Source organism: Onychostoma macrolepis, chromosome 09 (assembly GCF_012432095.1).
Source record: "Onychostoma macrolepis isolate SWU-2019 chromosome 09, ASM1243209v1, whole genome shotgun sequence".
Taxonomy (NCBI): domain Eukaryota; kingdom Metazoa; phylum Chordata; class Actinopteri; order Cypriniformes; family Cyprinidae; genus Onychostoma; species Onychostoma macrolepis.
In genome coordinates this window covers 11,206,001-11,231,240 of record NC_081163.1, presented here as the reverse complement: position 1 = coordinate 11,231,240, position 25,240 = coordinate 11,206,001, and the positions used below count along the sequence as shown (strand labels likewise).

General features: G+C 37.9%; 2 long non-coding RNA genes across 2 annotated transcripts in view; one reads left to right on the top strand and one right to left on the bottom strand.

The window, feature by feature from the left end:
- Positions 1-328: 328 nt before the first annotated feature.
- The window catches only part of LOC131546845 (uncharacterized), a 37,240-nt gene continuing 12,328 nt past the window's right edge, over positions 329-25,240 (bottom strand). Inside the window, exons 2-6 of the long non-coding RNA XR_009272794.1 lie at positions 2,600-2,626; positions 2,469-2,495; positions 2,330-2,356; positions 2,191-2,217; positions 329-2,012 (exon numbers count right to left, since the gene is read on the bottom strand). This is a non-coding gene — a long non-coding RNA (uncharacterized LOC131546845). The remainder of the gene's footprint in view (positions 2,013-2,190; positions 2,218-2,329; positions 2,357-2,468; positions 2,496-2,599; positions 2,627-25,240) is intronic.
- LOC131546846 (uncharacterized) lies at positions 15,860-16,982 on the top strand. The gene is made up of 3 exons (XR_009272796.1): positions 15,860-16,225; positions 16,640-16,704; positions 16,796-16,982. It is a non-coding gene; the product is annotated as an uncharacterized LOC131546846 (long non-coding RNA).

Genomic DNA, 25,240 nt, shown 5'->3' with positions numbered 1-25,240 from the left:
CATTCTATTCATCAAAGAATCCTGAAAAAGTATCACAATGTCCACAAAAATATTAAGCAGCATATCTGCGTTCAGCATTGATAATAATAATAAATGTTTCTTGAGCATCAAATCAATATTTAAGTGTTGGCTGCTGAAAATTCAAGAATAAATTACATATTAAAATACATGTATCGATGTAAAACAGTTATTTTTCATTTTTATAAATCTAACACATGCTAGATGGTTTTCCAACAGGGCAGTATAATTATTTATAATGCATTTTATATGCATTTGGTTTTATTGTATTGATGGATAAGTACCAAAAAGTATATTCTAAAGCTCTGAATTCTTTAAGGAGGGGAAAAACCAAGAGACAACAGTAGTAAAAGAACCAAAAGAATTCCCTAAAGTAACTTTGATTTTAAACAAAATAACTTTCTTTCTACCCAACTCCCCTTCCCCTGAGTGCCAGAACAATTACCTGGATGTACATCAGACTTATTGCAAAATATCAAAAGAACATTTGTTACTTGGTACATTTTATCATCAAACTAAAATGCAAAAGGAAATCTCTCACACTTCAGACCCAGACAATCACTATTAACTAAACACGACTCATTACTGCTGTATAAAGACACATCTTGTGTTTTCAGCGGGAAGTTTTCCTTTCTTTTTAAAAGCACAGGTATTTTCCAAAAAACATAAAGACTGCAGCAAACCACCCCAAATCATTTAAACGCTCCCATTTCAGCAAAAAGATCTGTTCAGCAAGTCGATTAACAAAGAAATGATGTCATAGATGGCAGTAAATGAACCGCCATGTGACCTTCTCGGAAAGAGATGTTCAAACCAGTGCACATGAAGAGAGAGGACAGTGGGCGCAGCGGGGCCTGCGATTCCCGCTGTAGTCACAAGACTAATCTGGCAGGCATGTGGCGGGCAAATAATGACCGCATGCCATCAGCTCGCTCATTTCTACAACGGGGCCATCCGAGGACGCAAATCCAACGCGCTTAGCTTCTGCAGTCTCTGATCCGAAAGCCTGAGGATGCAGTCCAATTACAGCCTTCTGATGACATTTGATGACAGTACTGAGCTTTCCAGTACGTGGCTCATAATACAGTAAAGACATATTGCTGGCGCTGGCGCCGCTACTCCGTGCCAGATTGGCCACCTCTCAAAGGGCTCAAAATCCCATAGTTCTTTCTTTACCACTTTCTTTTATCTCTTGATCTTCAAGCCGTCCCCGTATATCCTTTTCCTCTGGGTGCCTCAATTCAGCCCGATTAATCCCGTGTAATGTACAGTCTCTATTGATGTGATAAATGACAACTGAAAAGTGGAGGTTCTGACCCCGACTCTTTCTCTTCCTTTGGAGATGGATCGGAACAGGGCCTCCCAAGGTGGCAGTCTTTTTTATGTCTGGTTTCAAGAAGGCGTATTCAATGATAACGGCCATCAAAATGACAGGAGCCTTTATGATAAGTGCGTCCCGCCCAGCGTTGAATAGATGGACAGTGATAGCGATGCTCATTGTTAGCACGCTGGCGGAGTAGTGTATCCTATAGAGTGGGCGGAGCCTGCGAGACACGATGCTGAATAGGCGTGTAAGGTGTCCATGCCCTTTGGTGCCCTTCCAGGTGTGGGAAACACAGGGCAGAAAGCACCTGCAGGGCCTACGTGCTAAATCTCATTGTATCGCGTGCCAATATCATGGATGATGGTGTGAGAGATTCTGAGCCTGGAGTCTTGTTTCATTCATCACATTGTCCGTGAATGGACCGAGATATTCCACCTAATACGCTGACAAAGACGCGAGTGCACATCATTCAAAACCTGCCTGTTCGGCGAGACAATGAGCAGGCTCCTTAGATGCACAAGATAGCGTTTACACAGAGGCAAATGAGAATTAATCTCTGCCACATGCCCCGAACATTAAACTGCGGCATCAATCATTTTGTTGTTTTAGGGCACAGAGTCGGCAGCGATGTTTGCTTTGCTTCACCATTCCTCGCATTCCACGAGGAATCCTAAACAGGACCGTTTGAAATGGTATCAACACTACATGGCAGCATTCCTCAAGACAAGTTTTAACAAATAATACAACTAAGGTTACATAAGCATCATTAGATATCCTGTAATTAGCAGTTACAAGGCTTGAGCTTAAACTTAAAGGGATAGTTCACCCAAAAATCATTATTTACTCACCCTCCAATCAGTAGGACTTTCTGTCTTCTGCAGAACACAAAAGATGATATTTTGATGAACTATTTTGGACCACACCCAAAAAAATCATAATTTCACCCAATTTCACCCATAGTTCACCCACAAATCATTATTTACTCACCCTCCAATCAGTAGAACTTTCTGTCTTCTGCAGAACACAAAAGATGATATTTTGATGAACTATTTTGGACCACACCCAAAAAAATCATAATTTCACCCAATTTCACCCATAGTTCACCCAAAAATCATCATTTACTCACCCTCCAATCAGTAAGACTTTCTGTCTTCTGCAGAACACAAAAGAAGATATTTTGATGAACTATTTTGGACCACGCCCCAAAAAAAATCATAATTTCACCCATAGTTCACCCAGAAATCATTATTTACTCACCCTCAAATTAGTAGTACTTTCTATCTTCTGCAGAACACAAAATAAGATATTTTAATAAAATAATTTTAAACTATTTTGGCCCAACCCCCCCAAAAATCTATATTTTAGACATAGTTCATCCAAAAATCATTATTTGCACACCCTCAAACCAGTAGGACATTCTATCTTCTGCAGAACATAAACTATTTTGGCCAAAACCCAAATAAATCCTAATTTCACCCAAAAATCATCATTTATTCACCCACAAACCAGTAGAACTTTCTATCTTCTGCAGAACACAAAAGAAAACATTTTGAAGAACTATATGGCCCACACCCAAAACATCATTTCACCCATAGTTCACCCCAAAATCATCATTTATTCACCCTCAAACCAGTAGAACGTTCTTGAAGAACTGTTTAATCTGTTATTTCCCCATACAGCCAAAGTCAAAGGGGTCCAAAGCAACTCAAAACCCCAATTTTTCTACATGTCGTCCTTTGCATTTCGGGTTTGTTTGCATTGGAATAAATGACAGAATGTTCATAGTTCACCCAAAAATCATTTACTCATCTCCAAACCTGTATGACTTACTTTCTTCTGCAGAACAGAAAAAAAATATTTTGAATGCTTTAACTATTTTTGCCCATACAGTGAAAGTCAAAAGGCTCCAAAACCACCCCTCTTTGTCTTCTTTTGCTTTTCAGGTTTGTTTGCGTGATGTTAAGCAAATGATGACAGAATTGTCATTTTTGGGAGAACCATCCCTTTAAGATTTGGTTTGGGAGGATTTTATCAAACCTAAAACAGTAAAGTTGGGATATATAGTACATACAGTGGCATTTTGGTGAAGGGGATGAGGAATCTGATCTGTTGTAAATCTGACAAAGGGTCTAAGCATAAGCTTTGGCTTTGTAAGCCCTGCACAAACCACAATGCATTTGTTGTTCTAGGCCATCCGCCATGCTGTACCCTTTCTCCTTGCCACCTCTGCCCGAATTTAACCTCAAAGCAACAGAAAAGCGTCCTGTGGGGTTATTTCCCTGAACGGGACAGAGGCAATAATTGACTACGGAAGGGCAAATCAGACTCTTTCACATTTTCTGAGTTGCAGTCATGCAAAACCTGTCCTGAGAATGAACGACCATCATTAAAGAAAAACATTTGAAAAAGAATTTGACGTCAGGGACAAGCCTGAGCTATCTCTGATTCATGAAAGAAATACTAAATAAAGAAATCTTTAAGGATTAAAATGGTTAGATAGTAGGATGTAGTACTGTATCATTCACAGCGACATGGAGTTTTAGGCATTTGGATTAAAGAAAATAAGTATGTCATTGCCATGACTAAGTGCTTTCCCAGAAGCGCAGACTTCCGTTCAAAACATGCAGATTTGGTATATTTATAACTCTATGCTGAATTTCTTTTACATAACTCTTCCTGACCTATTTATCCATGAGCAAGAAAAGACTGTCAAGTATGTTGGGGATTACTGAATATCCCAAATGTTTGCCCTGCATCTTTATCTCTTTTTAGATTCGATTTATTGTCGAACATTGCAGAGTGGCTGAAATATGCTACTCTCTGTAATCTGTTAATTTGTTTGGATTCAAGTCCAAAATGTATCTTTTGGATGTCACGTCAGGATATGATGTTTTTCGAAAAGCTCTTATAAACAAACGTCCACGCTCTAAAGCAAGTGATTGGGGATTTGCAAAACCATCTGTTGGACAAAAGCCCTTTAAAAGCACACTAATATGGACTTAAGATATTATTTTATCCACAGGTGGGAATCCGCAGGCCTAATCGAGTAAATGAGGGACTGATATATAACAATGTTTGATTATTACAAACAACAGCTGAGACAACACTGAATATATTCTGGATCAGAAAAACTCCCATTTCCTATAAATTGACATTTAATGACCCTCCCTCTCAACCAGACATAATTAGCAATTTGTTTCCAGGAACATCAAACTTTAAAGAACAGATTGAGTCATGTCTGTTGACTAGGGTGGGTGGTATGACCAAAATGTTATGTGACCAAAATGATTAATTTCATATTCAGACAGAGGTATATATCACGATATAATTATAGCAGCAGGAATTTATAAATAAATAAATAAATTAAATAGCCATGTGATCATTTCTATTTTTTACTAATAATCTAGTGAATTAAATACTTTTTTTTTTTTCTTGGAACTTGATGGACTCAAACCAAAAGAGAGAATCTTTCATAACAAAAGTCTGGCATCAGTGCAAAAACAGCTGCTTCACATTATGCAACACTTGAGATAAAAAACAAAACAGTAAAAACTAACATAACAAAACAGATTCTGATGACAACAAACTAAATCTAAAATCATCCTTCGGCTCAGTATAATAATTATTGAATGAAGACTGTTCAATCCCAACTAATATATAAAATGGAGAAAAAATAACCTTCAGACTGCAAATCTCTCTCTCTCTCAAAAAAAAAAAAAAAAAAAAGCATACAAAATGTAATGGATTAATTCAGCTTGGTTTCCTGATGGTGCAGCTCTTGATGCTTAACAGGAGGGGAGGGAAAAAAGGCTCTTATGAGATTAATTGCCAAAACATTAAGCTATTAAAATCTTATCTTCAAATGAATCATTTAGAGAAGTCCCGGAACTTATTCATGCTCAATAAAGGGGATTAAATCCCAATTAGCAGTATTTGCCTCCATCAGATAGGAACCAATCTGCTGTGAAGGGTCTGAGTATGCGGAGCGGCCTTACAGAACCCAAAACTCCTGCGGTTTTCCTGATTAGCTGTGTCCCCGCTAAAGCTGACGGATATCCTGCTGCCTTTCAGTAAACCACAGATCTCTACATAACCAAACTTGACAGATGCTATTTTTCTTTTCAAACACAGAATTTTCTAAACCCACTTTCCATAAACACAGGAGTCAGTTGCTTACTTTCAATTTACTGGATCATCCTTTCAAAAATAGCATTTTTTTTACCCCCAATGAGGACCATCTTACTTAGGCTTTTCATTAGCAAAATGAGATGAGGAAACATTGTACTAAAACACTGAAATTCATTCTAATATTATTGTTTTCCCTTTCAAAACTTTTTTTGATTGGTTAAACATTTACAGATTTATCTGCAAATAGACAAACCACTCAGATTGCATTTGTGGAAGTTTAAGGAGTAATCAGATCAAATTTAATCAATGAATGTGTCCAAAGGCCTGAAACCCGTTGCTGCAATCTTTAGTCAATGGCAACTGAGCAGTCAGTGACATCAGACTAATCTGAGCTACAACGAAATTGCATCATAATAATGCTGATAATAATGCGATGTCAAAATTAGTCACTGGCAAAATAACTTCTATTAAGAAATGTTTTCAATTAATATGCATGCAAAAAATGGATTTCATTACAATACATGGCGACATTTAAATGGATGTCAATGGAGACAGATGCATTTTGGCAGCAAAAACATGTAGTTACGGCCTTTACCAGTAGAGGCTAACTGGACCATGCAAACCAGTGTAGACTAAACTACAAGCCAGCACGTGACATCTAGCAAAGTAATTCCAAACTACCAGATGCTATAATATTTTTTTTTTTGTTCATGTCAAACAAGTTTTTGAAAATTAGTATTTTATGCTCACAGAGGCTGCATTTATTTGATTAAAAATACCATAAATTCATAATATTGTGGATAATTACTAAAAAATAAAAATAACATTATTTTATACCGCAATATATTTTATTATGTAATATATTCACGTGATGGCAAACCTGAATGTTGCATTACGTTAGAAAGTATCCTAAGTTGCTGATTTGGTGCTTAATAAACATTTCTTATTGTTATTAATGTTTAAAACAGTTGTGCTGTTCAACGTTTGTGCAAAAGAACAGCATTAATGTACATTTTAAGCAGAAATTGTAACATCGTAAATGTCTTTACTGTCACTTTTGGTATCTTTAGGAAGGAACAGTTCACCCAAAATGAAAATTTGCTTAAATTTTACTCACCCTCAGGCCATCCAAGGTGTATATGGATTACTTTGATGTTTTATAAGCTATTGGGACTCTCCTTCTGACGGCACCCATTCACTGCAGAGGACTTACTGGTGAGCAAGTGATCTGTTCCAACGAAGAAACAAACTACAGTACAGCTTGAATGGCATGAGGGTGAGTACATTTTCAGCAAATTTCCTAAACTTTTAAATGGCAGTGTATCATTTTGGTTATAAAGCCCACCCTTACTGATACATTTTAATACATATGATTTGCAAATAACAGCATGATTGTGACTGATTATAATCCTCAACTGCTGCACCAACACATTACAAATTTTTGGCACAACAGAAGCCGACCTAAATAAAATGTAATCAATTTTTACAATGTCAAATTTTCATACACATAAAAATGCAAGCTCAATTAATACAACTTTAAATCAATGTAAAAGTAATGAGAGATGAACGTAGAGAAGTCCAAATAAACCTGGATATTTGAGGGATAGAAACACAGCCAAGTATATGTAAGAAGCAGAGATGGTGAACACGTGTTCTGCAGGTGTTTGAAGAGCCAGTGTCACAATCAGGTGTTCCTACAAAGTCCATAGATAGTGACACAATTAGTCGCCTTCCAAGGCAAGAACTGATACAGTTATAAATTACATAGCCAAAAGTATGTGGACACCTGGACACCACACTCACATGTGCTTGTTGAACATGTAATTTTCCAAACCATGGCCATTAATAGAGCAATTTGTGCACATGGCTATTGTCACGCTGGAGCAGAAAAAGCCCCTTCCTCAAACCGCTGCCATAAGGGTAGAAACACACAAATCTCTAGAATGTCACTGTATGGTGTAGCATTAAGATAAAGGGGTTGAAACAAACCCGTTAATTAGAAGGGGGTGTTCACATACTCTTGGCCGTGTAGCGCACTTCAAAGACATCTTATGTGATCCATTGTTTTTCAACTTGACAGTGACTTGAAATAAACCCTAAAGGTGTACAGAGACTCTCTGGTGAACAAGGTACACAAAGCATTCTGCAGATGTTTAGAAAATAACCAATCGGATTGCACTTGTGAAGCTGGTTGGAGCCAATTTAGAGAGATTTGAGACCCTGTTTTAACTAGTTTTCATTTCATCCATTTTAAGAATTTTCTAAAATAGCACATTCTGAGAGAAAATATCTATGTCCTAAATATACTCTGTTCCCTAGTGTCTGGTCCAAGACCCAAAAACAGAGCACCAGCCACTGCAATGCAGGGGAAAAGGACAGGGCAAGCAAACACAAGCATGCTCTCACTTGGCTTTGACTCCGATTCCAATTGTGTGAGCTGTTTTTCGGTGGTAAATAGATAATGTTCACTTTGTTTGGGAAAGACCCATCAGTCTTGCTTGAGAAACTGACTGAATCATTGCCATGAAGTAACTGAAGACGGGACAGTATCATACACTGGATTAATAGTTCTTTTGTCAGGGGGATTTTCTGAACTATTGCTCAAGCCGTTAAGAAAACTTCGTAGTCTTACAAAAGGTGTGTATGTACACTACCGTTCAAAAGTTCGCGGTTAGAAGTTTTTATATGAAAGGAATTACTACTTTTATTAAACAAGGAAGGATTAAAATGCTTACAGTTGGTTTCATTTTACAAAAAAATCAGTCCCACCTTATATTAAGTATACTTAACTTCTATGTACTTGCATCAAAAATAGAAGTACATTGTACTTATTGTGTTCATATTGTATTGTAAAACACTTTTGCTGCTATTGAGGTGGGATATGTGTAAGGTCAGGGACAGGTTTGATGTATGGTGTAAGGGATGGGTCAACAGTGTAATTCTAAATGTAATTACATGCAGGTATTTTAAAAATATAAGTACAATGTAAAACATTTATGTGCACAATTTGTGCATTGTATCAAATGATTAATTTAAACGTAAGTACATACAGTAGATGGTAGTTAAGGCCACTTAATGTGGGACCTCATGATTTATACAATAATAAAGTTTCTTGAGCAACAAATCAGCATATTAGAATGATTTCTGAAACATCATGTGAGTGTAATCATGTAATGGCTGCTGAAAATTTAGCTTTGTAATCAGAGGAATAAATTACGTTTTAAAATATAATAAATTAAAAACATTTATTTTAAATTGTAAAATTATTTCTTAATATATCACTGTTTTTACTGTATTTTTGATCAAATAAATGCAGCCTTGGTGAGACACTTTTTTCCCAAAACTATTATAAAATCTTAGCTATACCCCAAAATATGAATAGTAATATATAACAAGTTTAAGAATATAACAATAAAGACACCTATCTAAAATAAATAAATCAAGATGCAGGATCCAACCTAGCAAAATAATGCAAAAGATGTAATCATAAAAGTACACTGCCAATGCTCCTAGTAAGGCTTCTATAATTTTACAGGCCCAACTACAATTTTTTTTCTTTGCCCTGCAGCCAAGCAAAACGAAACTCTTAAAATATAATGATTATCCCCTTCAAAGTGGGAGGGATGAACTTAGAAATATCTAAAAGTGGTTATAATGGTTGCTACGCCCCTGCGTTCTCTACATCCCAAACACACATGATGACAGAGTATCTCACGTTACCAGAAGAGTGACACTTTTCTGTTTCAAGACATGCGCAAACATGTATGAAAGTCATGAACACATGCTCACACTTACATGCGCACACACGTACGCCCGCATGCTTTGACATGCTCCAGATGTGTCAGCATTGAATTACATCACTGAGATGTGGTGGGTGACCTTTCAGCGGACTTTGCTGCTCGAGCTGCGCTGGTTTCATCAAAGTTATATGAGGAGAGGCATGAAACTGGATATGGACCAACTGGACCAAAATGTGGGCACTGAGCATTACTGTCAACGGCTCATTCACCCAGCGGTACACAATGTTGGGTTTTTCCATTTGCTTTTTAACAATTAGCAAACAATGAGCCATCCGAGGTGGGTTGTTCTTTGTTTAAGATTTATCTAAAACTCATGAATCAAATCAAAGATTATGTCATCATTTACTCACCCTCATGTTATTTCCAAAACTTTTTCCTCCTTCAGTGGAACACTAAAGAGATTGTTAGCATGATGGGGGCACTGGCTGTAAATCGGAACTTAGACAAAGTTGTCAACACGTGTTTGAAGGGTTCAACTAACGTTTTCATGTGTAAAAGCACATCAGAACAAACCCACTTGGCTTTTGTTCATGCTGTTTTTACTTACTGCCTATCACAAAGACAGCATATCCACCCAAGTCCTCTTAAGCAAAAAAATCAAAGAGAAAAGTTATCAGCTCTAAAAACAACAATAGTGCTGCCGAACAAAACACGCTACATGTGTGCACATGCATAAACACAAAGCAAAACAGACACGTGAAGCAAATGTTACAAAAACACAGCAAGAGAGGAATGCTGGTATAGATAAGGAAAGTCCTTTAATGCATTTGGTCAAGAATTTATGTTGGGTGAATACATATAATTTTAAGTGGCCATACAATTTGCACTTCTTAAGGCAGCTGTGTTCAAAGGCACCAAATGAAATTGACAAAATAATTACTGTTTCTAGATCTCCATGTCATTGGTCCTGCCCCCAAATCATGTCATTGGACACAAGTCAGTATACAAGTCAATCTATGAATGGCATACTTGTAGTTATCAATATTAATCTGGGAAAAAAAGTATGTAAGCACTGAAAAAAAAATAATAATAAAAAAACAATCCACTTTTTAAGAAGCTTTATGTTTTAGGCCCCTGGATTCCATTTATTGCTGTACAGCGAACACTTAGGCTACATGTATAACTGAGCAATTATTTTCTGAAGCAGCTTATCCCTTTGAAGTGCAAACAGCACAAGTGTGGGATAATCATAATGCCATCAGTTCTAGTTTGCTTACTTTAAATAAAAGGCATTGGTATAAACAGCTCATCACTATTGCTTACGTATGAAATCAGGTTTAGCCAACTTGTTGTTTTTCTCATTCTTTTTATCCTGAGGCTGTTGTTCCTGAACTCATTCATTTCTAAACTAAACCAACCATAAAACTGACAAAACACAGGTTCCCATTATAACATCTCAATAACATGTCTAATTATAAGAAGACAAAAATACCTGTCAGTTTAAAATTGTTAAATTCAATTACAAAAAAAAGTGAATAAACAAACATTTATATAACAAAATGTAAATTACATAAATAGCAGTGCATTCAATGGATAATAATTTTATACTATAATTTTGTGCTATAATTTTGATCATGTTTTTGAAATAAGTCCCTTACGCTCATCGGGCTGCATTTATATAACCAAAAATATTGTGGAATATTATTACATAAAGAACTGTTTTCGATTACAATATATTTAGGCTAAATATGTAATTTATTCCTGTGATTGCAAAGCTGTATTTTCACAGACAAGGTAAGTCAAGTTTATTTATATAGTTTAAATATATATTTATATATTTCATACACAGTGGTAATTCAAAGTGCTTTACATAAAAGGAAGTAAAACAGTAACAATCACAACAATAAAAACAAGGAATCAAAAAAAAAATTAAAAAAAAATAATAGTAATAATAATAATCATCATCATCAAAACAAAAACAAGGAATTTAAAAACAAACATTAGAAAAATGTATTTAAAATGAATTTAAAACAGTTAAGAATAGAGAATGCTTATACATAAAATACAGTGCAATCAGTTTGGACGTGGCAGTGCTCATTCAACAAATGCACAGCTAAACAGATGAGTTTTGAGTCTGGATTTAAATGTTGCTAATGTTTTAGCACATCTGATCTCTTCTGGAAAATGGTTCCAACTGTGGGCGGCATAATAGCTAAAAGCGGACTAGTCTGCCAAGTCTGTACCAAAGCATCCAGTCCCAGTGGAGCTGGATGAGTCAGAGAGAACCAGAGGGGACAGTGCGATGTCATCTGAGTCACAAACAGATCCACCTGAGCCTGGCCAAAACCTCTCCATATCTGCTTCACCACCTCTGGGTGAAGCCTCCATTACCCGGGCCTCGGCCCCTGCCTCGACAGGATGTCTGCTCCCATATTGAGATGCCCAGGAATGTGCACTGCTCTCAGCGAGAGGAATTTGCCCTGGGACCACACAAGGATCTGGTGTGCCAGCTTGTACAAGGGTCGCGAACGCAGACCTCCCTGGTGGTTGATATAAGAGACCACCGCAGTGTTGTCAGTGTGCACCAACACATGACAATCTCTCAGGTCCGGGAGAAAGTGTTTCAGAGCCTAAAACACGGCCAGCATCTCCAGGCAATTGATGTGCCAAGTGAGATGGCGACCGCTCCACACACCACGGGCAGAGTGGCCACTCATGACCGCTCCCCAACCGGTGAGGGACGCGTCCGTCGCTAGCGTTACACGGCGACAAGGAGCTCCAAGCACCGGGCCCTGAGACAAGAACCAAAGTTTCCTCCACATGTCTAAGGTACGTAGGCATCACCGTGTGACCTTGTATGCGGAGCGGGTTTCCCCTCGGGGAGAACCCCTTTGTCTTGAGCCACCACTGTAGGGGTCTCATGTCCAGCAAGTCAATAGGTATCACGCTGGATGCAGTTGCCATCAGACCCAGCAGTTTCTGAAACTGCTTGACAGTGAGTGACCGGCCCTCTCTCACTCTCTTGACTGACGTGAGGATCGACTCGATCCGAGCAGGGGATATACGTGCCTGCATCGTTGTCGATTCCTACACCACACCCAGAAAAGTGGTTATATGTACTGGAGAAAGCACACTTTTCTGGCACTAAGTCTTAACCCCAGCTCTTTCGCGTGAGTGAGAACAACATCTCGATGCCGAACCGCCATCTGCTCTGATTGAGCTAATAATCAACCAAATGTTAATGTGGTTGTGTATGCGGATGCACTGGAGTCACAGAGGAGCCAGCACAGCATCCACACACTTCGTGAAAGTGCGGGGTGAGAGTGCAAGGCCGAAGGGAAGAACCCGATATTGGTATGCTTCGCCCCCAAAGCAAACCTCACGAACTTCCTATCTCCATCCTTCCCCATCACAGGAAGTATGCATCTTTTAGATCGATCGTGACAAACCAGTCCTCGGACCTGGTCTGAGACACGACCTGCTCGAAGAGCATCCTGAACTTCAGTTGCATGACTGAGCGGTTCAGTTGACTTAGATCTAAAATAGGATGCAACCCTCCATCCTTCTCGGGAACTATGAAGTACGGCTGTAGAACCCAGACTCTCTGTCGAGAGGAGGGACCACCTCGATGGCCTCCTTCCTCAAGAGAATATTCACTTCTTGTTCCATTACCAGAGCCTGCTCGGGACCCACCAGTGTGGGAATGACCCCGTTGAAAGGCAGCAGCGGAGCGCCGAACTGAATGCACTCTTGAACCAAGTTTGCTTGGGTGGAGGCCATCCAGTTTAAGCAGTTGTCTATGGCCCCAGAAAAGATTGAAGTTGTCGATGAAGTTGACTCCTTTTATACCGCAGGTTCTCTGTAGCCATGTATTCAGCCCAAGCAACCGTGAAAACATGTTAGTTCCCCTTGCTGGGAGTGGTCCACTGATGAACGACTGAACTTCAAGTCTTTGAAGTGTTTCAAAGAGTTCACTGAAATCTTTCTTAAGGAGTTATGACTGCTCTTTCCGAATATCATTCTTCCCCACATGAATTATGATTCGATTTGCAGTCTTGTGCTTTATTGGAATGTTCTGAAGTTCCCTGTTCACATTAGAGATGGTTGCTGGAGGAAAGCAGCATGTAGTTGTAGTCCTGCTACTGATGTTTCTGATAATAGATTCACCCACTATCAGAGTCCTGGGATCGGCTGCGCTTTGAGCTGAAAGCCGCTGTCTGCTCGACCTTGAGCGCCCGTTAGTAGCAATGTTAGCTGCTGGCTGATACGATCCATGTTTAGTCACATTTGGGGATTCCTCATCCACATTCATTAATGCTTCAAATCTGTTCTCAAGATGTATAGGGGGTGGTAGAATACCAGTGTTTGCAAGCCTTGTCACAGCCATATCTGGGGTAGAGGATGCAATACGAGATACTCGTGACAATCTGATGTCTTGAGTGCCTTTGGGTCTCGCTCCCTGTTTGTGCCATCGATTAGTCTGTCAATCAGTTTCGGCTTGTTCCTCTACACTTGGTATAAACTGTTGAGATTCACTAGATTCACGGGACTCACAGGCTGTATGCTGAGGGGGTCCATGATGACGATCTGGTGTGTGCACCGCCTGTTTTGGAATTCCAGCAAGTAACTTTGTTTCAAAAACTGCAATCATTTGTAGAAGTCTGTGGCAGTTCATCCAGCAAGTAGATTCCACATTCACAAGAGGCATTTTCTCTCTCATCTATTTGAACGTAGACAGCTGTGTTTTCCCTTCTACAGAATGTAAGCTGCTGGCAGTGAGAGGCAAAGATTCTTCTTTTTCGTAGTATTATTCCAGTCCCGAAAAGTTTTTAGTTTTAGTGTGTCTGCCAAAAATGTTTTGTTTGAGCACTGTGCTGATCTGCTGAAGTTAAAATCTTAGAAAAATCTGAGAAAAGTACGAGTCAAAGCGCAGAGCAGTAAGCAAGACTGTCCGAACAGTAGCCAGAAGTAAGCCGGAAGCTTTTCCAGACATTACTTCAGAATTCTAACATGCTGATTTGGTTCTTAAGGGTTCTTAAGAAACATTTCTTATTGTTATCAATGTTTAAAACAACGTTGTGCTGTTTAATATTTTTGTGGAATCCATTTTTATATTTTCGGTCCATAAAATGGTTTTGAAAGTTGTGAATTTAAAAAATTCTGTGATGTATCACCTTAATACAGTTGTAAAGTAAATTTATACATAGTCTATTCCTCAAAACCTCATTTTCATCCATGTAAAATTCAATAAGGCGCCTGTCGCGACTAACGTCTATTCAATTTCAGTGTCTTCATTTAAGTGTTTTTCTAAGCACTGCTGATATATGCAATTCATTTAATAAATCAACTGGGATGTCTCATTGCTAAGCAAAATATAGACTGATTCACTAGTAGGAATTTTCTGATTATCGTCACGTTTTATGTTGCATAAATGCAAGTATACCACTGGTGGGGTAAAGGAGAGGTCGGATGTTTGTGTTTTTTTTTAACAGGGTAGCATTTGGCTCTCAACAGGACCTTTTTTTTGACATGTGAGAGGGGTGTCAGACATTAAATATTTAACAGTTCTTGGGCCATTTGTGCTAGGTGTTTGACTGTGTCATAGGTCCTGACTGTGGTGAACCGCCACTCTGAGCTCCTGCCAGTGTGAGTCAGTCAGGGCTCTGCTCACAACCTCAGCTGCCACACGACACTCACCACCCCGACCCTTTGGGAATAAGCATTAAGGGTGCAGAATGAGAAGATTATGTTGACTAATTACAAATGCAAGGTCTTCTGATCCCAAAATATCTTGCTTTGAAAAATCACTGGCTTGAGCCCTGTGTTCTGAACAAATGACTTACTTAAAATTGTTTCTGCACACTAAACTGGGACAGGAGAAACTATTTTGCCATGATAAACATCACCTTCAACAGGGACCAGGTACAGCTCAGAGTTACTGTTATATTAAAATGGTAAATTCCCCCAGCCAATAGCATATTAATCTTATCTTAACTCCACATATTGTTAAGGGTCCAACAAGATGTGTTGAAACGTGCTTGTTCTGGAGTGTTTGTTCTGCTTAGTAACCTATACCCCACATGTTCACCCTGATAGACACAAGCTACAGACTTGAAATGTCTTCAGAGATAAATTACAAACTTCTTATACTGACTTAACGAGCCATGATAAGGTTTAACTGATCTGATTGTGACTGATGTTGATTTGATCTTTCATGAGTACATAACGCCAAAAAAATGCATATTTCATTTAATTCCTTTCAAGCCAACATCATTAATATTGTAAATGATGTGTTAAAGCAACATGTTGACATTAAACCGAATGACATATTAGAAAAAGCATGAAAGGACTGTTTAAATATAATTAATTATTATTATTATTATTTTTTTTTTCAATTATAATTATTTTAATTATTTAAAAAAAATGTAAATTATATATACACTGTATAATACTGCAAATTCCCTTTACAGTAAATAACTGTAATTCCCTTTGCATCATGGGAATTTTCTGTGACGTCAGACCCCACGTACAGAGACTTACTGTATTTTTTTAAATTGCTGTATACTACTGTAACGGTCTCTTTGGCGCCATTATACTGAGGTCGTTTTATTTTCCTAATTTCTTACATTTGGACTTACACAATTTGCCCTACACCGTGTCTACAACACCGCAACAGCTTGGGACTGACTACTGGATGCATTACATCGCTTCGAAAATCCGTTTGTACTTTGTGTCAGAAACAGCGCGAGCGCTTGTAGTACATCTATACATCAGAAATATACCGGGGCATCACATTACTGTCCGCATCCATTGTAGATAATATATATAATGGGTTCTATGTTGTTTTTTATCGAGTCGTGCCTCGCCGCGCCACTCGCGTTCGAGGAAGACAAGGAAGCAGCGGGCAGCGTCGCGGGTTTTTCCCGGGGATGAACCCGCGAGAGTGGAAGAGCTCCGGAGAACATCTGCGTTGTGTGTCGATGCACCTTACGAGAGAATAAGACCAGCAAGCAAGGTAAAAATATATGTACGTTTGTCTGTGTGTTTGTGTCAGATTTTTGCACATCAGTTTACCTAACATTAGTAACATTTAACAGTTACTAGTCAACATGGCGGTTACAGAACTTTACCATGGTAAACTGCGCTGTCGTTTCAAACGACTTTTGTCATCTTATTGAATTAAGTTACCGAATTAAAATAGTTTTTAACGAGCAACGCTTATCTTATATTAACATTAGGTTAACTAATGTGAAATTTAGTTCAGGTGTTAGTAGTTAATGTTGGCCAGTAGCCTGAGAAAATAAAATCATATGTTAGCTAGGTTAAACTAGTTTTATGGCTAGCTGCCTTTCTAGTTTTAGAATTAGTTTGTTATAGTTTTTAATGGAATTTAAGATTTACTGCATTTTTTTGTATTTGTGTTTTAAAGGCAACTGCAATGAAGCATCAAGAAAGACATGGACACACCAGCCACCCTGAGGCTGATAATTCATGGTAAGAGAACAACTATGTTTTTGAGAGATTTGTGTATTCTATATGAGGTTTGCCTTTTGAAAGTGTGCCATTTCTTCTACTTGTTTTTCAGAGAAGACATTTCTGTCAAAGTGGATGGTGAGCAAAGATGGTGGCCACGTTTTGGAGCAGCACCTGGGTTTTGCAGATGGCTATGTATTCTTTGGCTGCTTGTCTTTATGTTTCTGTTGCCTAAAGATTCTTTGTGAGGATAAATCACAACAAAATGCACTGCAAACCGTCCTAAGACAGGAGAAATGGTGAAGATGCACTGTTCCAGAGTTGGAAGACTGTATTTTTATGTGTTATACATGCAATGTTTTAAATAAAGAATTTGATATTTTGTAATTATTGTGTCTGTTTTAATTGAATGCCAGTAGTACCCATGTAGAGTAAAAATAAAATGAATTCTATATAAAAATTATAAAATCCAATGAAATCTATATTAAAATGAATGAATTACAGTAGTATACTGATCAATCAAATACAGTTTGATACTGTAAATTGTAATTACAGTAACTTACTGTAAAACCCATTGAAATGTCTAACAGTGTATTTATATAATATATAGAATTATTCATTATATATATATATATATATATATATATATATATATATATATATATATATATATATATATATATATATATATATATATAATACAAATGATTACAAAATCAAATTATATTATATATATACACATATTATAAATATATATATATATATATATATATATAAGAGGAGAAAACACTACCAATATCTTTGGTAATGCTAATATCTTCCAATATCTGAGTCCAACCAAACTAATATAATCTTGGTAGAAATGCAAACAGGTTGTATGACATTCCCTCATATTTAAAAACGATTAAACACAACTAAGGTAAATGAAAATCCTATTTATTCGCCCTGATATACGGTTTCAGACTTTTCGAATTTATGAAGTAAGTAAAATTACAATGACAGTTCAAAGTCAAAGATTAACAGCTTCTTAACGGATTTCCGTTTAATTACCACCTAATGTGAGAAAGTAATGGAAGTTTTGCATGTAGAGACAACAGCAGAATCACAAAATCTGACATGACAGTAAAATGACCCTCTCGGAAGATATATATCAGCTCATGTGTAAGTCTCAGCCGTTGACTCCACATCTGCTGTGCACTGGTTCTGGTTATGTTCCAGTTAGAGTAAGAAAGGTTGTATAGAAAGTCTTTGGGGGGAAAAGAGAAAAAACTCAATACGTTTATTGTCAATTGAGCTAGTGAAACAGCCAAGTATACTTCCCAGCATTCCAGCATAAAAAGCAGGCAGCAGAGAAAGGAACATCGCAATTGTGGTGTCTACAAATGTTTGAGACGTATCCGAGGCTTTGAAGTTGTTTCCTGCTCTCAGGCAGTTCCCGTTCTTAAGGGCAATTTGGGTTTCAGTCCAACAGGTCCAAGTTCTTGCTCCCCCTTCTCTCCTTCCTCCTTCCAAATTTCTTATTTTTCCCTCCTCCATTTACTGTAAAGTACTCCACAATCTCCCCAACCAAGAGCAAAACCACCATCCATTGAACCAATTTGATAAAATCGCAGATATTTATAGGAATTGGCTTTCAAAAATGTGCCTTTTGTAAGCCACCGGCAACCTCACAGTCCAGTTACAGGAAACAACATGAAAGCATTTTAAGATGTTTGACCCAATTGCAGAATGCAGAGAGTAAACCATCTGGTATATTCGACTATATTCTATAAACATCTGAAACCTGCGTCTAGCCACATACTCATTAAGATGTCATAGCAAAGTGGCATGTTTAGGAGGTAATTTTCTGTTTGTTTACATGTTTAATAAAACTTTGATGGCTGATTTTGGGCTGAGAACAGCTGCGGAGCAAATTCTGACTTCTTGATCAGCAGAAAACTATTTTATGAATACCAGTTATCAAAACATTTATTAAAAATATCTGACGTGGGAATGTAAATTCGGCGATACAGAGACAGAATGTGCCGGAATATGATGATGATTAAAGGAATTCATGTAAAACGAGGTATTAGGGACCATGATTACATGGTAATCATGTTGAACTGTATAGTTCAATGTCAGAGGGTGTAACAAGAGAGGAAGGACAGAACAGCACATACTGTTCCTACAGTCGTTATTACAATTACAATCTCACTGTTAAAACAACAAAGCACATTTAATGGGCAGATAAATAACCTTTCAATTAACCAACTAGTGGCTTGTAGCTAATGAACTTGTTGTAAAGCACTTATTGTGCAGTTTTCACTTTTTTTAAGTGCTGTTGGAGTTACTGTTATTAACACAGTGATTTCATGTATTGATTCGGCTGGGATTGGGATTTCTGTGGATTTTATTAAAATGGGAGTGGCTGTTGACCTTGATGTGGCCATTACCAAAGGCCTCATGCTCTGGATGCATGCGTCACGAAACCCAATGAAACAACATGAAACTATTCCCACAAAAAGTATGTAATTAAGGGGAGGAATTAAGGTGAGTTTCAGCTACTACAGAGGCCATTCTGGATTTTTCATTTCCATTTGATTCTCCTTTACCTTCTTAAAGGTAAAGTATTGTACAGTAAGTACTCTGCCCTACAAAGCCAAAGTGCAGTAACTACGCAAACACTGAAACTGAGAAAAATGACTTTAAAGTTTTTACATCAGCCAGTCAGACATGTTGTGGGTAGATTAGTGGCAATTCATTCATTTAAAGCCTTCTTATGATAAAATTTTTTATAGATACAAACCATGACCACTGAAGTGACCTTTGACAACCAAAATGCAGATACTGCACTCCGCCTTTGGATAACCTTACACAACTAAAACACTATTGCAAAAGCGAGTTCAACCATCATTTGGGCGCGGGATACCAAGGCAGACCGTGCAGTATCTGCCGTGTCAAACAGGAAAACAAAGCCAGAATGCAGTAACTTCACTTACCGCAGTTTACCTTGGTATTAGCTTGGATTTGACACTCTTGTTTCTCTGAAATGGGATAAAACTGAACCAGGAGACTTTGTCACAAGACAGAACAGATGTCACAAAGCCCATTTTAGGACACAAAGCCTAAATTTTGACCAAATGTGTAGTTACTGCGCTTTGCCTTTGGACGGCAGTATTGTACAAGTATTATACAATAAATAAATAAATAAATAAATACAATGTTTCTTTAAAAAAAAAAAAGCATATTGAAGTTGATAAAGAAATGCTTTGGGTTGGTAAGATGTTGTTAAAAGAAGTCTCTTGTGCTCACCAAGGCTGCATTTATTTGATAAAAAATACAGTAAAACTAGTAATGTGAAACGTTATTATGTTATTAATTTAAAAATCCTTATATTTTAATATATTTTAAAATGTAATTTATACCTGTGATGACAAAGATGAATTTTCAAAGGTCCAGTCTTCAGTGTCACACGATGCCTCAGAAATCATTCTAATATTCTGATTTGGTGCTCAAGAAGCTTTCTTATTAATTAATTTATTCGTAATATTAATTAATTAATTTCTTATTAACTTTCTTAGTTGTGCTGCTTCTGCTAGAAACTATGATGCGTTTTTCCAAGACTCTTTGATCAATACAAAGTTCAAAAGAACAGAATTTATTTGAAATATTTTTTGTAACAAAAAAACGTCACTGTCAGTTTTGCATCCAGTCGTGCATCCCAGCAGAATAAAAGTATACTGTATATATATATATATATATATATATATATACATTTCTACTACAGCAGGAGTGTTAATGAGTAACAAGCAAAAATAACAATTGTACATGGACCAAAACAAAAATGATGAATACAAGAACGCTGCCTTTGCGAAAGGCCCTCATGTCCACATTTACATTCAAATTTATTCATTTAGCAGATGCCTTTAACTTACAAACGAGGAACAACACAAGCAATTTGTCATAGGAGCCAAAAATATTTGCAATAAACTATGCTGCTACATCAGACAGACTAACAAACTCAATTGCAAAAAGGATTGCTGTTGGCCAGTGATATGCTTATGTCCTATTATATAAAAACAAACAATACATTTACCTCTATATATGAAAATTGATTCATTAGCATAACATTTAAATCAAAATTGAATCGATTGACAGTCATAATAAAAATACACTAAAGCTTCATGTGCCACCTTAAACGATGCAAGCATCAATGAAAGCTTAATGGCAGCTGCTAAGACTGATAAGAGCAGAGAGAGAAAAGGAGGGAAGCGGAGAGACTGCAGCGAGTGAGCTGGGACCGGGCTGGCGTATGAGGGCCCCAGCTGCCCGGGTGTCAGGGTTAGTGGGACTTGGAAGCAGAGAGATAATCAGCTTTATTAGTGCTGCTAAAACCAATTTAGGAGCAGACTCAGGGGATCAGACGGGCCAGCTGTCCACACCACCCCCACTCACTTCTCATTACCACCCCGTTTCAGTTCATTCAAAACACAACCCAAAACAACAGGTATTTTAATTCAATTAACAAGCATCCGTTCGTCCTTCTATTAAAAGCTAATGTAACAATAATTATGCAAGAATCCATTTCGGAACAATTCTTGCACAACTGTTGTTACAAAAATATCGCAGCAGTTATATAATGAGTAAATAAATGCTAGCGTTTCGCAAGCAAAAAAAATGATAAAATGATATAAATTCACAGATTTAGCATTGCCTGTATGTAGATCGTTTTAAAGCACCCAGAAAGTCAACACAGCATATAAAAGCACCCAGAATGTCCACACAATATATAAATGCCACGCACACATAATCAATAGTGAGTGTGATGACATCACAGCATTTCCTTGACTGGCGTCTGCCTTGTAATTACACGGTGGAAAGGAAATCGCGAGAGGAAGGGGGAGGGGGGTGAACTCAGAATGAGGCCGCAGTCGTCTTAGAAAGAGAGGCTGAATTTCCGAGTGTCTCGTGACGAGGTGGCCCAGACAGGCAACTTTAAAAAGTCTCACCTAAATCACTTTCCAGTCGGCGAGAGAGAGAGAGAGATAAGCCTACGCCATCTCACTCTCAGCCACAACAGTCCGACTGGGAATGAGAGCACTGTCTACCTGCAAGTGGAAGTGAGGCAATTACTTAGCCTATATAACAAAGCTTGCAAAAATTAACTGCGGTTAAAATTAAACTGTGGTTAAATACATACAGGTAGCAAGTGGTGTAATTATTTTAGTAGATTAGAATTAAGGGAAAATTTATGTTGCAGTTTGCTTTTGCCTTCAAAGGGAAAGCATTAACCTTTAAACTATTGGCCTAAAAACTTTCACATGGGGTCAGACAACAGTGAGGGATGGAAGAGTGAATGATGCACAGACAAATTAGATAATGTGCACATAACCTGTAACAGCTTTCTAGATGCAGATCGACACACTGACACATGGGATAAAGTGAATGTGTCAGTGTGCCGATCCTCTTCCTTTAGTCCTGCCAATATACAGTGACCACTTAGTACACTTAGTTGGACACACAAAAACAAGTTACTAGTTGTCATATGATAAAATAATAGATATACTTTTTAAATGAAGACAAAAATTTTTTTTTTTTAAAAACTACTTAATTCAAAAATCTCTTCTCTTCCGTGTCAGTTTTCACCACGCATTCACGAGTTACCAGTGCGTCGTGGTACTTTCTTGAACGTGTGTCGAAGACTGACACGAAAGAGAAGAAATTGTTGAATAAAGTTGTTATTTTTGTTTGTTTGTTTTTTGCACACAAAAAGTATTATCGTAGCTTCATAAAATTAAGGTTGAATGATGTCACATGGATTATTTTAATGATATCCTTACTACCTTTCTGGGCCTCGAACATGTCAGTTGCATTGCTGTCTATGGAGAGACAGAAATCTCTCGAATTTCATCAAAAATATCTTAATTTATGTTCCAAAAATTAACGAAGGTCTTACGGGTTTGGAACGATATGACGGTGAGTAATTAATGACAGAATTTTCATTTTTGGGTGAACTATCCCTTTAAACTGAATGCCATTTTTTTTAAAAGATAACGCAAGCTAACTTCAAAATAAAGATACCACAAGCAAGAAATTATGTAATAGTGTATTAATACAGTTTTTCTAAACACTAATATGGATATGTATATATACATAAATGTATATTTGTGTGTATGTGTGTGTACACAATACAAACAACAGACCCAGGCAGAACAGGATCCAGGTATTTTGTTCAAAATTAAGATTAAACAAGTATTTGGACATGTTCTGGTTGTCAAACTTAATGAATGAACTACACCTGTGATTACTTAGCTGAGGCACTTGTGTAAACTTGAGGGAAACTGGCTTAAAATACAGTATCTATACCCTAAAAAATAATTGCAAAAAAAAAATCTCTCAGAAAAGTGAAGTCATTTCTGAGAAAAGTTCGAATTTGTTTGCATGCCATTTGAATATTTGTATCTAATACCAATTATTTAATGAACTTTTTTGATTTTAGGGAAAAATGAAAGGTTCTGGAATATTTCTGAATTCTGATGAAAATTATTTTTATATTCTTATAACCTGACTTAAAAATTGGATTACAACAATTAGGAAACTGTCTAAGAACAATATACGTTTGTTACAGGTTTCATGAGGGGAACATCCTCATCATTTGACTGTCTCTTATCTCTCAAGTCAAACAGTTTAATAAACAGGATGCAGGTATGGATGACGCAGCAGAACACTCTAAGCATGTCGCGTGGCACCTTTCCCTGGATCCAAAGCTCCACGTGGAAGCTAAAACCTTGGCTTTATCGATACGTGTTTGGGTGACCTAGTGTAGCACATCCTGACTTTTGACACTCTAAGCTCTTGTCTACCTGCATAGTGTGTCACCCTGCATGTATATGTGTGTGTGTGTGTGTGTGTGTGTGTGTGTGTGTGTGTAAGCATACACTGAGGGAAAACACCACTCCCTCAAGCCTGCTTTAGCCAAATCCAATTTAATCCTCTGTTTAACAGTTGTTTAAATAACGTCTATTAACATTAACTGGGCTGCTGAATGGGGGGCATTTACCTCTCGCAAAAACAGACAGCAGGGCCTCGAGGGGCGCCTAGAGTAGCATTTAATTTGAACAAGAAAGCAGTCATTCTCCATGCTTGTTTATCCTATTTGATTCCGATCAGCTGAGGAGAGCCGATCATACCGGTCTCCACTGTTTGTTCAGGAACTTGTCATAGTTATAGTGCCATCAAAATTCATGCCACAATATAAATCTGTGTGCATGTTTGCAGACTGTTCGTCTGTAAGAGAGAAAGGAAAGCGAGCTGAATGTGTCCTTCTGTTCCAATAGTTGCTTTCAGAGGTAATGTGGCAGCAGGTCTGACAGCAGTGGGTTAGAGGTGTGGCACATCAACTCGTAAGAGGGCAAACACGGCTAAAAAAGGCTGGCTTTCTAACAGGGCTTCAGGGGATAGAGTGATTTACTATGTCTCTGCTGCATTATAAACGCCTCTCGGCTTTAATGAGCTCTTGACAAGCAGCGTGTTTGCACAGCGTTTTCTTTTATTTTGGGAGCATGACATTCTGATTGCCGAACATTAGGCGAGTATTCATTCTCGTGCCTGAACGCAACCCTTTCAACGCAGCACACGTTACGAGGAGCCTATTTACAGCTCAGCCACGGTTGTATAAAACAATACTTTAGTCCTGATGACTGTATAGTAAACAGTAGAATTACACAGAAATGTAGCATAGTAGACGTAACAGTCTCTTACCGTATCATTTTAAGTTGAATCAAAAAGTGCAGTTTCGTTTCCAACACCTCATCCATAGTGCAACATCCGTGATGATGAATTTCATTCCCTAATAACAGCTAGACACACATACATATATCTTATGAAACAGATCTGTTTCTCTGTGACTCTACCGCAATTTGATTCAAATAACATACTGGTTCGGGCTGGATATGTACCAAGAGCCGAGGACTTTTGGAGTCTGGGCCAAGAACAAATAGGGCAGATGGCATTTGGTACAATAACATGGATGTCATCCAGGTCTGCTCATAAGGTCAAATCCTTGGGTCTGGATCCTTCGGTCAGCGTACAGAGACACTGTAAGGCCACAACACTTGATTATATCATTGTATTTGGATGTCATGGTAGAAAATCATTCAAGATTCTGCTTCCCTCACACCCCTACGGAAAACATATAAAATGAAATGGAAACATAAAATTGAATATTTTTAAGCAAGTAAATATTTACAACTGCTAAAAGCTCAGCCAAAATAGCATGCGCCACAATATTTGTCTCACACCACCTCTGCTGCCAGAGGTCATCACCGCATAATCACGTTTCTCAACTTAACACAGCCTAAAGCAGGGTGTGACACCCGCGTAAGTGTGTCACCCACATGCTGAACCAAAACAAAGCAGACTGAGCCATAGTTTACCAGAGGTAACCAGACACCTCCTTAAAGGAGAAGAGTTAGCCTCAAAGTATTTGCCAATAGGAAGAGCATTTAAGCCTGACAAACAGTAAATAAGGGCATCAGCGTGTATCTGACTGATTACAGCTTAGAGACTGGTTTTTAGG